Source organism: Euprymna scolopes, chromosome 8 (assembly GCF_053919585.1).
Source record: "Euprymna scolopes isolate OS-2025 chromosome 8, ASM5391958v1, whole genome shotgun sequence".
Lineage (NCBI taxonomy): Eukaryota > Metazoa > Mollusca > Cephalopoda > Sepiida > Sepiolidae > Euprymna > Euprymna scolopes.
In genome coordinates, this window is record NC_136489.1 from 113,348,395 (window position 1) to 113,361,773 (window position 13,379).

The 13,379-nt window shown below is 33.0% G+C and overlaps 1 protein-coding gene and 1 long non-coding RNA gene across 17 annotated transcripts in view; one reads left to right on the forward strand and one right to left on the reverse strand.

Moving 5' to 3' along the window:
- LOC145283711 (vitamin D3 receptor-like) overlaps window positions 1–13,379 on the forward strand; it is a 1,095,565-nt gene that overhangs the window by 963,656 nt on the left and 118,530 nt on the right. The window lies entirely within an intron of this gene.
- The window catches only part of LOC145283715 (uncharacterized), a 214,982-nt gene continuing 203,115 nt past the window's right edge, over window positions 1,513–13,379 (reverse strand). The window contains exons 3-5 of the long non-coding RNA XR_013868717.1: window positions 10,025–10,273; window positions 7,960–7,981; window positions 1,513–3,391 (exon numbers count right to left, since the gene is read on the reverse strand). This is a non-coding gene — a long non-coding RNA (uncharacterized LOC145283715). The remainder of the gene's footprint in view (window positions 3,392–7,959; window positions 7,982–10,024; window positions 10,274–13,379) is intronic.

Here is a 13,379-nt window from a genome sequence, read left to right on the forward strand (position 1 = left end):
AATTTTAACAATATCTCACAGTTAAAGTTGGCCGAGCTGATTTGTTCCTTGCTGTTGGAGTCGGAGATAACTTCGGTGCCAGGTTCAAATCTCCTGACCGGCACTAATCGCGTCACCCTGCACTGATGATTCCCAAAAAGATGAAACACTAGTGCTTGTAGGTACTTAATAATTATTATAGTAAATAATTATATATATATATATATATAACTACTTAATTTACTCACATAAAATTAGTATAGATTTATTTAATTTACTCACATAAAATTAGTATAGATTTATTACTTTAAAAGTGCTCAATACGTAGGTAAAGCTACTTAGTAATTTATAAAATATATATGGCGATTAAGCTACACTGAATATTCCGCGTTTCATCCACTCTAGGACTCATCAGGCTTATGCGCGAATTCTGTGGTTGTTTATCGTTTTTATATGCTCCTCTTCTATTGAGATTTTAGTTAGCCAATCAGCTTTCTAGTATCCACCGCGCCCTTCCTATCAGCCAATGGGCATGCATTTCTCGGACAAACACTAACCTAGTTTTAAAACAGATCCTTTGTCCGATAAATGCATGCCCATTGGCTGATAGGAAGGGCGCGGTGGATACTAGAAAGCTGATTGGCTAACTAAAATCTCAATAGAAGAGAAGCATATAAAAACGATAACAACCACAGAATTCGCGCATAAGCCTGAAGAATCCTAGAGTGGATGAAACGCGGAATATTCAGTGCAGCTTAATCGCCATATATATTTTATAAATTACTATATATATATATATATATATATATATTAAAACGTTTTCCTCTTAAATTCTACGCAATTATACAGAAAGTAGAAACTATGCATAAATAGAATTCAGTGTAATAGTGAAAAATGAAGCCAATCATCTCATAAGAAACCATAAAAATGAATAATTAATTAACACTCGTTTTTCAAAGGAATATGCAAATTAGTTGACCTTCATGTAGTCACTCGCATATCCATGACTGAATATGTTGTTTTAAGGATTTTTTTAATAGAAAAAATAGGCTTTTCATGTTAATGTCAAAGCGAGAAAAAATAAATTAACTTTATAAAATTTGAAAAAATAAATCAATTTTATAAGACTCTAGATACAAAGTATCCATCTATGCCGGTCTCTCAACTTTTCTTGAATTTACAGCCAGGATTAGAAATTAAAAAATTTTCTTCCATTTAATAATAAAATAATTAAGAAAAAAAAATTAAGTTTTTATGACGATGATCAATATGGGCTAGGAAATAGATGAAAAATTATCTCGCATAATATTCAAACCAACGATGAAATAAAATTGGAAGGTGAACGCTTTGTTCACACAAGACCATTGATCTAATGAAAATAAATGAGAGTTGCTTCAAAAACAAAGCCTCTTATTTTTTTATAACTCAAAAAGTTGAAAAATACTGGTACCATTAAAATGAGCGAGTTTTTGTGGTTCAGAATTTATTTTTCTACATAGTCACCACCATTCTTAATAAACTTTTACCAGCAATGAACGATGGCTATGCATGGGCATTCGGAGCACTGTCATATGAAGGTCATTCCAAAAATAAAAACTCTTTTTTTTTTTTTTTTTTTTTTTTCAACTCCAAAAGTTGAATAGCTATGAAGACGGGAGTGATACCATTGAGTGACCTTTTGTGCTCCAGAATTTATTTTTCTACATAGTCACCACCATTCACTTTTGTCAGGAATTCAATCATGCATCTCTGCTTCTGATACATGTCCATGACAGGGGGTTGGTTTCTTTAGAGTCTCACACCGTTAGTATCTGCGACAGAGAGATGAAACTTTCAGGTCATGAATGCATAAGTTCAGTTATCATAACAATGCGATTTGCAATACTCATTGATTCACTCGGGATGAATAAAATAGGAGGAATTACTTTTGGAATACCCCATCATATTTTGTGTGTTTTTTGTTTTAACTACTTAAATAAGTTTGGCATAAGGATTTTTTTTTACCGCTCTGCATAGATCTAAAATAGTTTGGTCGTCAAAAGCAAAGAAACCTGAATCTAAGAAAAAATGTATTATTATTTATCAAATATTTTTAATCTACATTTAATAAACAGAAAAAGTTTTCTTTAAAGTAAACAATACTCCAAATAATCTATATAATATTCCTTAATTAGTCTGTACTTACACTTTGAAAAAAGACCAAATACAATATTTTGAATGCAAAACTGCTTCCAAAAAGGTAAAATTGGTAAAATTCGGCTTAAAAAGATCAATCTGGCAACCCTGGACGAGAACATGAGTAACCTCCATTTTATGTAGCCTTATTTTCGAATATCATTATAATACCATATGATAATTTTGTAGTGCTGTAAGAAAGGAACTCGTAATTTCGATTTGCAATGGTTATTCGCCAAAAGAAAGACGTCAGTGAAACCTTACATAAAAAGGGAACATTAAAAAAGAAACCGGGCAAAAAAAGCAGCATTGTCTGCCAAGAGGTGCTGTACTGAAACAGTAAATTGAAAATTGTCTCTTAGAATATGATTTTATTATTTGTATTGTACTATGTAGCACAATATTACTTCCTTAGTATTTATTAATACTTATTAATTTATCTCATTTGAGTCAGTTCTATATTTAAAATATAACTAGCACTAGAACCCATACGGAATTTCAAACAGGTTAGCATACTCTGATTCCCAGAATCATGACTGAGTAATATTCTAAAAGAATTCATAATTGCATTTTTAGTGCTGCCTGTACTGAGGATTTAACCATCAACCTCTAGAAGACCTTCACTTAGAATTTATTGCTGCTTAGCACTGTACCATAATGTGCTGTGATGTCGCGTAGACAGTAGTCGCTGCAGTGAAATAGAGAGAGAGAGGAGCAGTAGGAGATAGCGGGATTGGTGACGTCATGCAGCGACAGCAGCAAGAGTAGTAAGACAGAGAGAGTGGAGTGGGAGAGAAGTGATGGCATGAACTGCAGGTGGAAAGAGAGCCGACGACAGTAAATTCCCACTAACCGGCGACAGCCCTGTCAAAATTTGTTAAGCAAAATGGAAAGCAGGGACAGGAAATAAAAGTATCTCTTAGAAATAAAATAAAAAAGTGAGTTCAAAGTATGTCTTTTATTTGTTTGGCGCTTCGATGGGGTCGACAGACGAGAGGAAGAACGAAATGAGAATGCAATATATAACATTACAACACTGTTTTCCGTTGTACAATGGAAACAAGAAGGAAGAGTCCTGTGGGTTAAATAAAGTGTTCCGCATAAAGTTCTGTACAGATTCCTGAGTTCGACGCAACATATCTGAAGAAGGTCGTAGGTTACATCAGTCAAAATTTTGCGAGATATAACATCCATGATGAGAAGAGTAGTCCGAATCATACAAATTATCAATCGGTATCTAAAAATAAATAAATAAATTCTGAAACATGAGAATAATTTTGCTGACCTGGTAAAAAAAAAAAAAATAATAAATAATCATGGGAAAGTGGTTAGCCTCATTTAATCATGTCTATCAATTATGAGTGAACGATGCTTGTAATGTAGACATTAATGAGAAGCATTCGTTGCGTAACTCATTAACCTCGGCATTCAAAACAAAAATAAAAAGGAAAAAGTTAAATTTTTTTATATTCAATTACTTTGATATTTTTTTAGTTTGAATTTTAAAAAAAATTTTTTTTATTTTTATAACTAGATTTAATTTAGAAGTATAAGTAAGAGAATGAATTTCTACGAGAACAGTTTTGGTGTCTCTCAGGTTAGGGTTAGGGTTAATAATTTAGAAAATTTAATTATGCTTCTAAACATTTTTAGATGAAGATTAATAATTTGCTTCTTTTTTTTTTTTTTTTTTTTTTTTTCATACTACTATTCTCATCTTATTTTCGAAACGTTCTCACATTGACCCATGGCATAATGGTTAATGATGTTGATTAATAATCAGTTTTCAGTGACAGTCTTCTGGATGGTGATGGTTCAATCCTTGCCACAAACAATAACAACTAAGAATATCATAAACATAATTAACACAGAACAAGAACAATCTACCCCCATGAAATAAAGGTTTCATTTAACCGTAAAGATGCACCTGAAGAAGGTCAGAGGCTACATCGACCGAATCATTCTAAAGAATAACAAATAAGACGAGAACGGTGGAAATAATATAAAATTTGATTAATATATTATGCACAAGTGTCCACCATATGACAAAAATGATGGGGAAAAAATTTACACTTCTCCATATTCTATTCATATTCATGTTTGAAGTTTCAAATGAAAAGCGACATACGTGAAGGAAAAGCCAGAAAGCTTTAAGAAAACGAAAACGAAAAGGCAAAAAGCGTATAAAGACATAAATCGGAAAAAAAAAAAAAAAAAAATGAAAATAAATTTACTGTCTCAAATTCCCTTAAATATTTTAAATGAATTCGTCATCCTCAAGTTTTTGTTACTCATTATATATATATATATATATATATATATTGAGGCACGTCTAATTGAACATGACAGAGTTATTCTTTTTTTTCCTATCTTTCTGGATATCTTTTCCATTTGCCGAGCGGTCTTTTTAATTTCGCCAAGCATGTTATATAAAACAGTGCCCAAAAGTTGTGCTTCGGCCATATTCTTAAGCGCTTTCTATCGGTGCATCTGAGCGATTGTTATTTTCTTGAGAAGAATATGGCCGAACAACAACTTTTGGCCGCCATTTTATATAAAATGCTTGCTGAAATTAAAAAGATTGCTTGGCAAATGGAAAAGATATCCAGAAAGATCAGAAAAAAAAATAACTGTCGTTTTCAATCAAACGTACTTGAATAATGACTTGCTGCCTATATATATATATATATTTGGTTGGTTGTTTTACAGCATATCAACCCTTTTCGGGCCATTTATTGCCGAATCCAGTTATTTTGGAAATAGTATTTATGTTGCATTCAGTTATACTGTAGAAGCTTTTTATTCTTCAAGATTTTTGTAACTTTCAATAGCTATTTTGTAGTGTTTGGTTTGGTTAATTTATAGAGGATTTTATCGTTTTTGTTCCTACAGAACATGAATGAGTTTTGCAGTGGGAGAGGGAAAAGGGTTACAGTATTAATTAATGTTGGGTACATCTTAAGTTAGGAAAGCAGTCAGGAAGTGGAGGGAGGGGATCGAAAGAGAAATGGGTAAATAAGAAGAAGGAAAAGGGGGGAAAAGGTGGATTGTTTTTGTCTTTGGTTTTGCAGAACATAAGTTTTGCAAAAGGAAGTAGAAAAACAAATACCATCAATGTTAGATGTATTTCGTCTCAGGAAGCCAATATCTTTAGACAGCCAGATCTGGTAGCACCACACACACACACACACATATATATACTAACAGGCTCCCCAGCATTGCCCAGTCATAAAATAGGCATAAATATTATTTTAATTTATGCAAATTTCTTATTATAGAGCCAATTTTCTATTGATTATTCGCCAATATATCGTAATGATTTCATTTAAAAAAATGACTTTGGTACCATCCGTTAGAATCAGAAACAGACAGTTTGCCGCTCTAACTTTAGTCTTTATTTATCTCTCCAGTGTCGTTACCATCTGAGCTCCTTACAGATGGTTATGAAAGGTTAAAAATTAAGTGACTGAGCTATGAATGTTTAAGTTTACGCATGTGCAAAAGTAACAGCAGAAGTAATGTTTTATTCGACTTATCGTACCAAAGTCAACTGTTTTAGAAGCAAATCGTAAGTGTGCTGCAGGTCCAAATACTCTATATATCAAATTTCAACTCTGTAGACCAAATATTCAAAGAGGAGTGTGGTAGAAACTTTCGCACACACACCAACCAGCTCACTTATATTTGTGTAAATATTGTTTTGCTCTAACATTTTTATCTTAAATTTTATGAAATTATGCAGAATGTAGAAACTATGCATAAATAGAATTCAGCGTAATAGTGAAATGAAACCAATCCTCTAATAAGAAACCATAAAAAATTTAAAAAATAATCGACACTCGTTTTTTAAAGGAATATGCAGTTGCTCATATATCTTTAACTGAGTATATTAAGAAGTTCGATTTAATAATTTTTAATAGAAAAAGTAGGCTTTTAATATCAATGTCAGAGCGAAACTCAAGTTTATAGGTAATGTTTGTGAAGTTAGTGGGAGAGAAACCCAACAGAATACTCGATTATTAAGAAAAATTTCCAAAATATTTAAAAAAAAAAAAAAAGAAAAAGCGCAATAGTTATTTATGTATGTGTTACTGAAGATTAAAACAATTGATTAGATTTGAAACCGACAGTACCGATATTGATCTGATCTTTTGTAATGCATACGTAAGTAAAAACTAATTGCTCTTTATTATTATTATTCTTTTAATTTTCTTCCTTTGAAGATTATAATGCTGGGTATGGGGCAGCCAAACCAGCTGCCAACATTGCCCTGCTTTTTATTGAAACCAACTGAGAGCTCTTTTTAGTATCCTCGCTGTTCCCTTAAGAGCAATTGTCTGGATTTCTTTTGCACTTGGTTGACCAGGAATATTAGTTAGGCAGGATTATAGAGTGTAGGATTCTGTGTAATTGTAGGTAATGATTTATAAAGTTGATGTGTAATTATTACTTCAAATAAAAGATACTTAATGAGGCAGCATTTTTTTTGAGATTTCCATTTAAGTAATATGTGACTTTTTTTTTTTTTTAATGAGTGCAAATTACTTGTTGGTATTTCCCAGTCGGAGCACCTTTGGCGATTGGTAATTAATATCACTCCCCCACCTTCCGAAAAAGGAAAGAAAACCTTGTGGGGTGCACCTTCTAGAATCAATCCAAGCCGTAGCTTATTCCATCAAGGAATGTATCTGGTTCATATTAACCAGCTCCCAAATGTAATAGTGACATCAACGCAAACCTTGCCTGGCATGGACAGATACTACATCATGATCGTTGCAACTACTACGCCACAGGTCCTTACGAATTACTTAAAACTTTTACCCAGTTATGCTATCCCTGTGGATTAAACAAAGTGTTCTGTTTAAAATTTCATGCAGATTCCCCGAGTTCGCCAGAAAGATTTTCGAGTTCGACAAGATACAGGTAAAGAAATTGTTTAGTTATCTCCCACTACAAGAACTTGGACACCAGGGTCGGAAAGTAGGATTAAGAAGTCAGCGCCTCTGACGAGGGGCACTCTGACCTGCAAAAAATGCCTGGGCATTCCCGTCGGCATTCCCCAGTAAGAGCGCCTCGGGCGATTAGCAATAAACTAATCCCTTCTCAAAGAGAGAAGGTGAAGCCTAGGAGAGTGCACCTCCTAGAACTGCATATGACTAAAACTCTCCCCCCCCTCCCTGTAAACAGAAGGTCAGCAGTTACTTCGACAGAAATGTTGTATGAATAACACGTAAGATGAGACCATAGTCTGAAGAATCCAAATGATACGAATTATCAATCTTCATCTAAAATAATCAAGAAGTGTAATAAAGTTTTGGTATTAATTTGTTAAATCGGAGTTGGGGGGGGGGGTGTTAAAAAATCATTTTCATCCAATATGGCAAGGGAGTTAACTTATTTTACCTATTAAGAGTTACCTCTCTTGAAATGTCCTACATGACTCCTTAATATTCCGACATATTTACTGATATCTACTTACCAGTGATTACTACGAAACAAGCCATTTCAATAAACATTAACCTATTCTATGATTAAACCCAACGTGGCTGTGTTGTTCTCCATTTTAGTAGTTAAAATGATTAGCTAATGAAAAATTGGGCATTGGTTCAAAGTTATTTTTGGTTGAATGCATAACTAGTGATATTTTGAGTTAAAAAAATACTATCTATATTATTAACAAAATATTCTTACCTAGTTGTATTTTTTTGTCCACCATATTGTAAACTAGGTGCTTGTACAGTATGAGATACAGGGGAAAATTGCAAATCCAAATAAAGTAACAGGAAAACTGTTTGATATACTTACGTCTCAGGAGAAAAGTAGATATCTACATAAAAAAAAAAAAAAAAAGTAACAAAATTATTGAGTGGAATTTTAATTAAAATAAAAATCAGTTTTATCATGTTTTGCCATTCTGCCATTGATAAAAATGAAAATCCTGTAAATCAGGGGGGGATAAGTCAGTTTGTCATTTAAACAGTTAATAATGAATGGCGAATGAGAATGTTTATTTTGCATGATACATAAGTACATCAAAGAGTTTTTACTTGGAATGTGATTTCAACCTGTGTCTCATAAAGGGACATAATTACTCTTTATCAAAATGAGCTTTGGTTGAATTTTCCAGCCCCGGATATTGAAAATTACCCATTTTTAAATATTGAAAACAAGAACATACAACAAGCTATTATACATTTTATTAAAAAATAAAGTGTGTTTGTGATTAAAACATTTTTTTTGTGTATTGTGTCCATCGTATATCAGGATCCACTGATGCTATTTTGTTCCTCAATTTCCTTCAGCTTTGTGCCTGATTGGGACGCATACTAGTGATTTTCAAGTCCTGGTGAAGTGCGTTGAGCCAACTCTGTTTTGGCTATCCTCTTCATCGCTGATCCTTAACTGTCAGATCATACACTACCTTACCGCACCAAAACCACACTCATCCTAGATGGGTAGAACAGGCTTCCTCCAAAGGAGAAAGTTTGATGGGAATATCAAATTCACAAGTGGTCTCCAGTCACTTGCATATCTTCCGTCAGAAAGGTGGCAACGTTTTCCTATATACAGCGCCTGGTATTCCCAAATGGTCACCCATTTGGTACTGAACAGGTTCAATGTTACTTTACTTTGGTGATCTCATAAAAACTGGTGTATCAATGTGATTGTGACACACACACACATATATATATACACACACACAATATCTTGGCTCAGCAGAGTAGAGTAATACCTGATATTCACTGGTGCTACCAGATCAGGCTGTCTGAAGATATTGGTTCCTGAAATGAAATGCACCTAACATTGATGCTTTTTGTTTTTCTACTTCTTTTTGCAAAACTTAATTATGTTCTGCAAAACCAAAACCAAAAACAACAACCCACTTTTCCCCCTTTTCCTTCTTCTTATCACCCCACTTTCCTGACTGGTTTCCTAACTTAAAATGTGCCAAACATTAATACTGTAACCCCTTTCCCTCTCCCATTGCAAAACTCATTCATGTTCTGCAGAGCAGGGAACAAAAATGTTAAAATCCACTATAAAACAACCAAACTAAACACTACAAACTAGCAATTGGAAGTTACAAAGAGCTTGAAAAATAAAAACCTTCTACAAAATAACTAGATACAACATGAATACTATTTCCAAAATAACTGGATTCGGCATTAAATAACTGGAAAAAGGTTGATATGCCGTAAAACAACCAAACCAAACTCTACAAATAAATATTTGAAGATATAAAGAACTTGAAGCATAAAAACAGTTTCCAAAATAACTATATTCGGCATTAAATAACCCGAAAAGGGTTGATATGCCGTAAAACAAAACAACCAAAAAACCAAACCTGATATCCAATCCTCGTCTCCATGACACCGAGACGGCTGTCCAGCTTCTTTATAGCTGGTCAGCATTCAGCATTTATTTGATTTATTCAGACTACTGTTCTCATCTTGAGTGTTATTTTCACAAACGTTTTGATTGGCATAACTTCCGACCTTCTTTAGGTGTATTTTGTTGAACTTGAAACATTTTCTGTTGACCTCGAGAATCCGCACAAAATTTGGAACAGAACCATTTATTTAATCCACGGGAGTAGCATGCTCTCATTCTACAAGGAACCTGTGGCATAGTGGATAAAGTACCTGGTAAAATGTAATTGTAAATTACTTAATACTTGTACCCAATCATGTCTGATGGAACGAGTGCTGCTGCCACAAATTAAATAAAGGCTTCTGCTTGAAATTCTGTGCAGATTCTCTGAGTTTGGCAGAAAGATTCCGGAGAAAGTCTGAAGTTACATTGACCAGAACGTTGTGAAAATAAAACTCCAGATGAGAATAATAAACAAAAAAATCTAAATAATACATACTGTTCTCATCTCTGGGGCCTGTGGCGCAGTTAATAGAGACGTTGAATCTCTACGGTTCCATGTGAGAATTGTCTAAAGATAGCGGTTTCAATCCTACCCAAAGCCGGGCAGAGGCTTACTTGGCCAAAATGTGGTGAGACGACAACAACTATGGAAGGCAGTAATTGCAGTGAATGCAGTCAGGAGTTTCAATCCATCGCGGTTACCACGAAGGTCAAAGGAATAGTTGGCCGAAACGTCCTGAAACAACTAAGAAAAAGATTAGAATAATAGTCTGCAATAAATAAAATAAATAATACTCATCTCAATGAATTCCAATTAAAAATAATATGTTCTCATCTTGAGAAATAAAGATTCTTGCATTCAATAAGATTCATCTGATGAAGCTTAGAGGTTACATTAGTCGAAACGTTGTGCGAATAAAACTCAAAATGAGAACCCTAGTCGAAATAATAAAGCCTCATCTTAAAAACTCATAAATATAATTGTCGTATTTTCCCGTTTGTAATGTTTAAAATTTACCCATGATTATGACTGTTTTTCAATATTGCATGTGAGGAATATATGAAATATGTATATAATGTTACATAGTGCTTTTAACCTCCCCCTTCATCAAAAAAGAAAACAAAAAGAAAACAAAAATTATCATCAATCATGTATATAATAAAAAGATTTATCAAGTTATGCTCAGTTTGAAACTTTTATTTGTCACTCATTTTAACCGCAAAAATTCAAGCCTAATCATAATTTCTTTCTTCAATAATAAAATGTTTAAAAATGAATATTGCGTAAGCATAACTACAAATTTCGTTGGTTCATGGCTTTTTAAAAAATATTAATGGACTGAATGCAAATTGTCTTATAGAACCAGAACATTCGTCCCATGATGAGTAATATTATGTGCATACATACATACATACATACATACATACAGCGAGAATGTGTGTCTGTGTAAGGACGACTCTCAACCTATGTATGGAACAAATTTTTTTATCTACAGACTTTAAATTTTTATATATAGGGTTTTCAGCCATGTGGAAAACTTTTTAATCGATTTTCATTTGGAAAAAAGGGCTTCTAAGGGGTTAAAATTAAATTTTAAAAAAATGGGCGGGTGGTCATCAAATTTTTGTCTGTCAACTGTTTCACGACTGCACATGCGCAAATCACATGACAGCTTCCTAAGAATAAGTACATGTGAAAACACTTTAAATACGTGGCAAGCTGGCTTAATCGTTATCATACTTAATTCACTGTTTTTAGGTTTTGGTTTCAGCTAAAGAATATTTTTTCCTTTTACTTACAAGAAGTGAACTGTTTAGCAAAAGCATACTTGCATGCACATGTTTCAGTTTCTTTCCGTTTATTTTACTTCATTTTTTGTTAAGGAATTTAATGTTACATTTAATATCAAGCAATGCTGGGTACATCTGCTTGTGTGTGTGCGTGTGTGTATATATATATATATATATATATATATATATATATATATTACTCATCCTGGTACAAGAATTTGTTAGATTTAAGTTTACAGAATTATTCAATTTGTAAAAAGATTTTAATTATATATAATGGATAGAAAAAGTATTTCGAACATTTTTTTTTTTTTTTCGTATTACTCAAAAAATATTAAGTTAATTGGAATGAAATTTACACTCAATCGTTGAACAGATATAATCTATCTAAAAATAAAACGGAAATGAAGATATACTTAGTTGACAAATATTTATTAACAAAAGATCAAATTACCCATAATGCAAAAGTATTCAACACACTGTAAAATTTCATGCTTAAGCAGTCATTTAATCTTGCTACAAATTTTTCAACCAATGAGGATTTTCATTCTTTAGCTGTCATTTAATCTTGCTACAATATTTCTACCAATCAGAAAGCACCCCAGGGTTCCGGCTCCTTACAGGTCAGTTAATCACAACTCTCAGACACTGTGCATGTTGTCTCTTTCATTACCATTTTAAAATGGTTAAAAGAAAGGAATTTACTAATGATATGCACCAGGAAATCATAGCAAGGCATAAAGATGTAAAGGGTACAAAAAAAAAAAAATGGCTTCAGAACTAAATTTGTTGGTGAGTACAGTTGGGGTTGTTGTGAGAAAGTGTTTGTGGCTGCTTTTCTGCAAATGGAATTGGAGGAATGAAAATTGTAGTAGGGAAAACGAATGCAGCAAAATACACAAAGATTTCAACACATCTGTTCAAGAGTGCCGCAGATTTAGGTTTGCGCTGTGACTTTACCTTCCAGCAAGACAATGATCTCAAGCACAAGGCTAAAATATCTATGAAATGGTTTAAGGATAATTGGGATTAGTGTTCTACACCTGACCTAAATCCCATAAAAAATCTGTGGAAAACTTTGAAGGTGATGGTGCATGCAAAAGATCCCAGGAATATCAAGGAATTGAAGAAAGTTTACAAAGAGAATGGCTGAAACTACCAGCAAATGTAATTGTAAGAAACTAGAAGGCAGTTATGGAAAGCGTTTGGAGGCTGTAAGGCAGAACAGAGAATAAACGACTGAATATTAGTAAACGTGTTAAATAATTTTGTATATGGGTAATTTGATGTTTTGTTAATTAATATTCGTCAACTGAATATGTCTTTATTTCCCTTTTATTTTTAGATAGATAATATCTGTTCAAAGGTTGAGTGTAAATTTCATTCAAATTAACTTGATATTTTTTGAGAAATACGAAATAAACCAATGCAGCAAATACTTTTGCTAATCACTGTATATATAGTAATCTGTACATCTAAAAACATGAATTGGTTCAGGGCTTCCAAAATTCATACTGGCCTAGTGGATAAAGTACTTGGTAAAATTTAGTTGTAAGTTACACTCTTCTGGAGGTTGAAGGTTCAATCCTTAGTGTGGGTGGTACTCAGAATACAATTGCAAATTACTTAGGACTTCTTCCCGGTCATAACTGACGGAAAGAGAGCATGCTACCCCCTATGGATTAAATAAAGGGTTATGTAAAACTTAGTCTTGAGAGGAAATTGAAATTCGTGGAATATGGCTTATTGGGTGGCCAATGATCAACTCTGATGTAAATCTGAAATATTTGAATTTTCAAATAGGAAGTTGTACCTATATTATTAAAATTCTTTTCAATAAAATAAATTCTGATTGATTAATAAGTTTAGGAGTGCACCCTGTACATGAAAATATGTAAATATTTCACAGATTACGAAAAAAAAAAATGCGAGCATTTCTAAGTTTAATCTTAACCATATTACTTTTCATGCTCGCATTTTTCTATGTAATCTATGATTTTTCCAGACTTTGCTTTGAAATATTTTCTTTTGTGTTCAATATCATATGCATTGTCAACAAT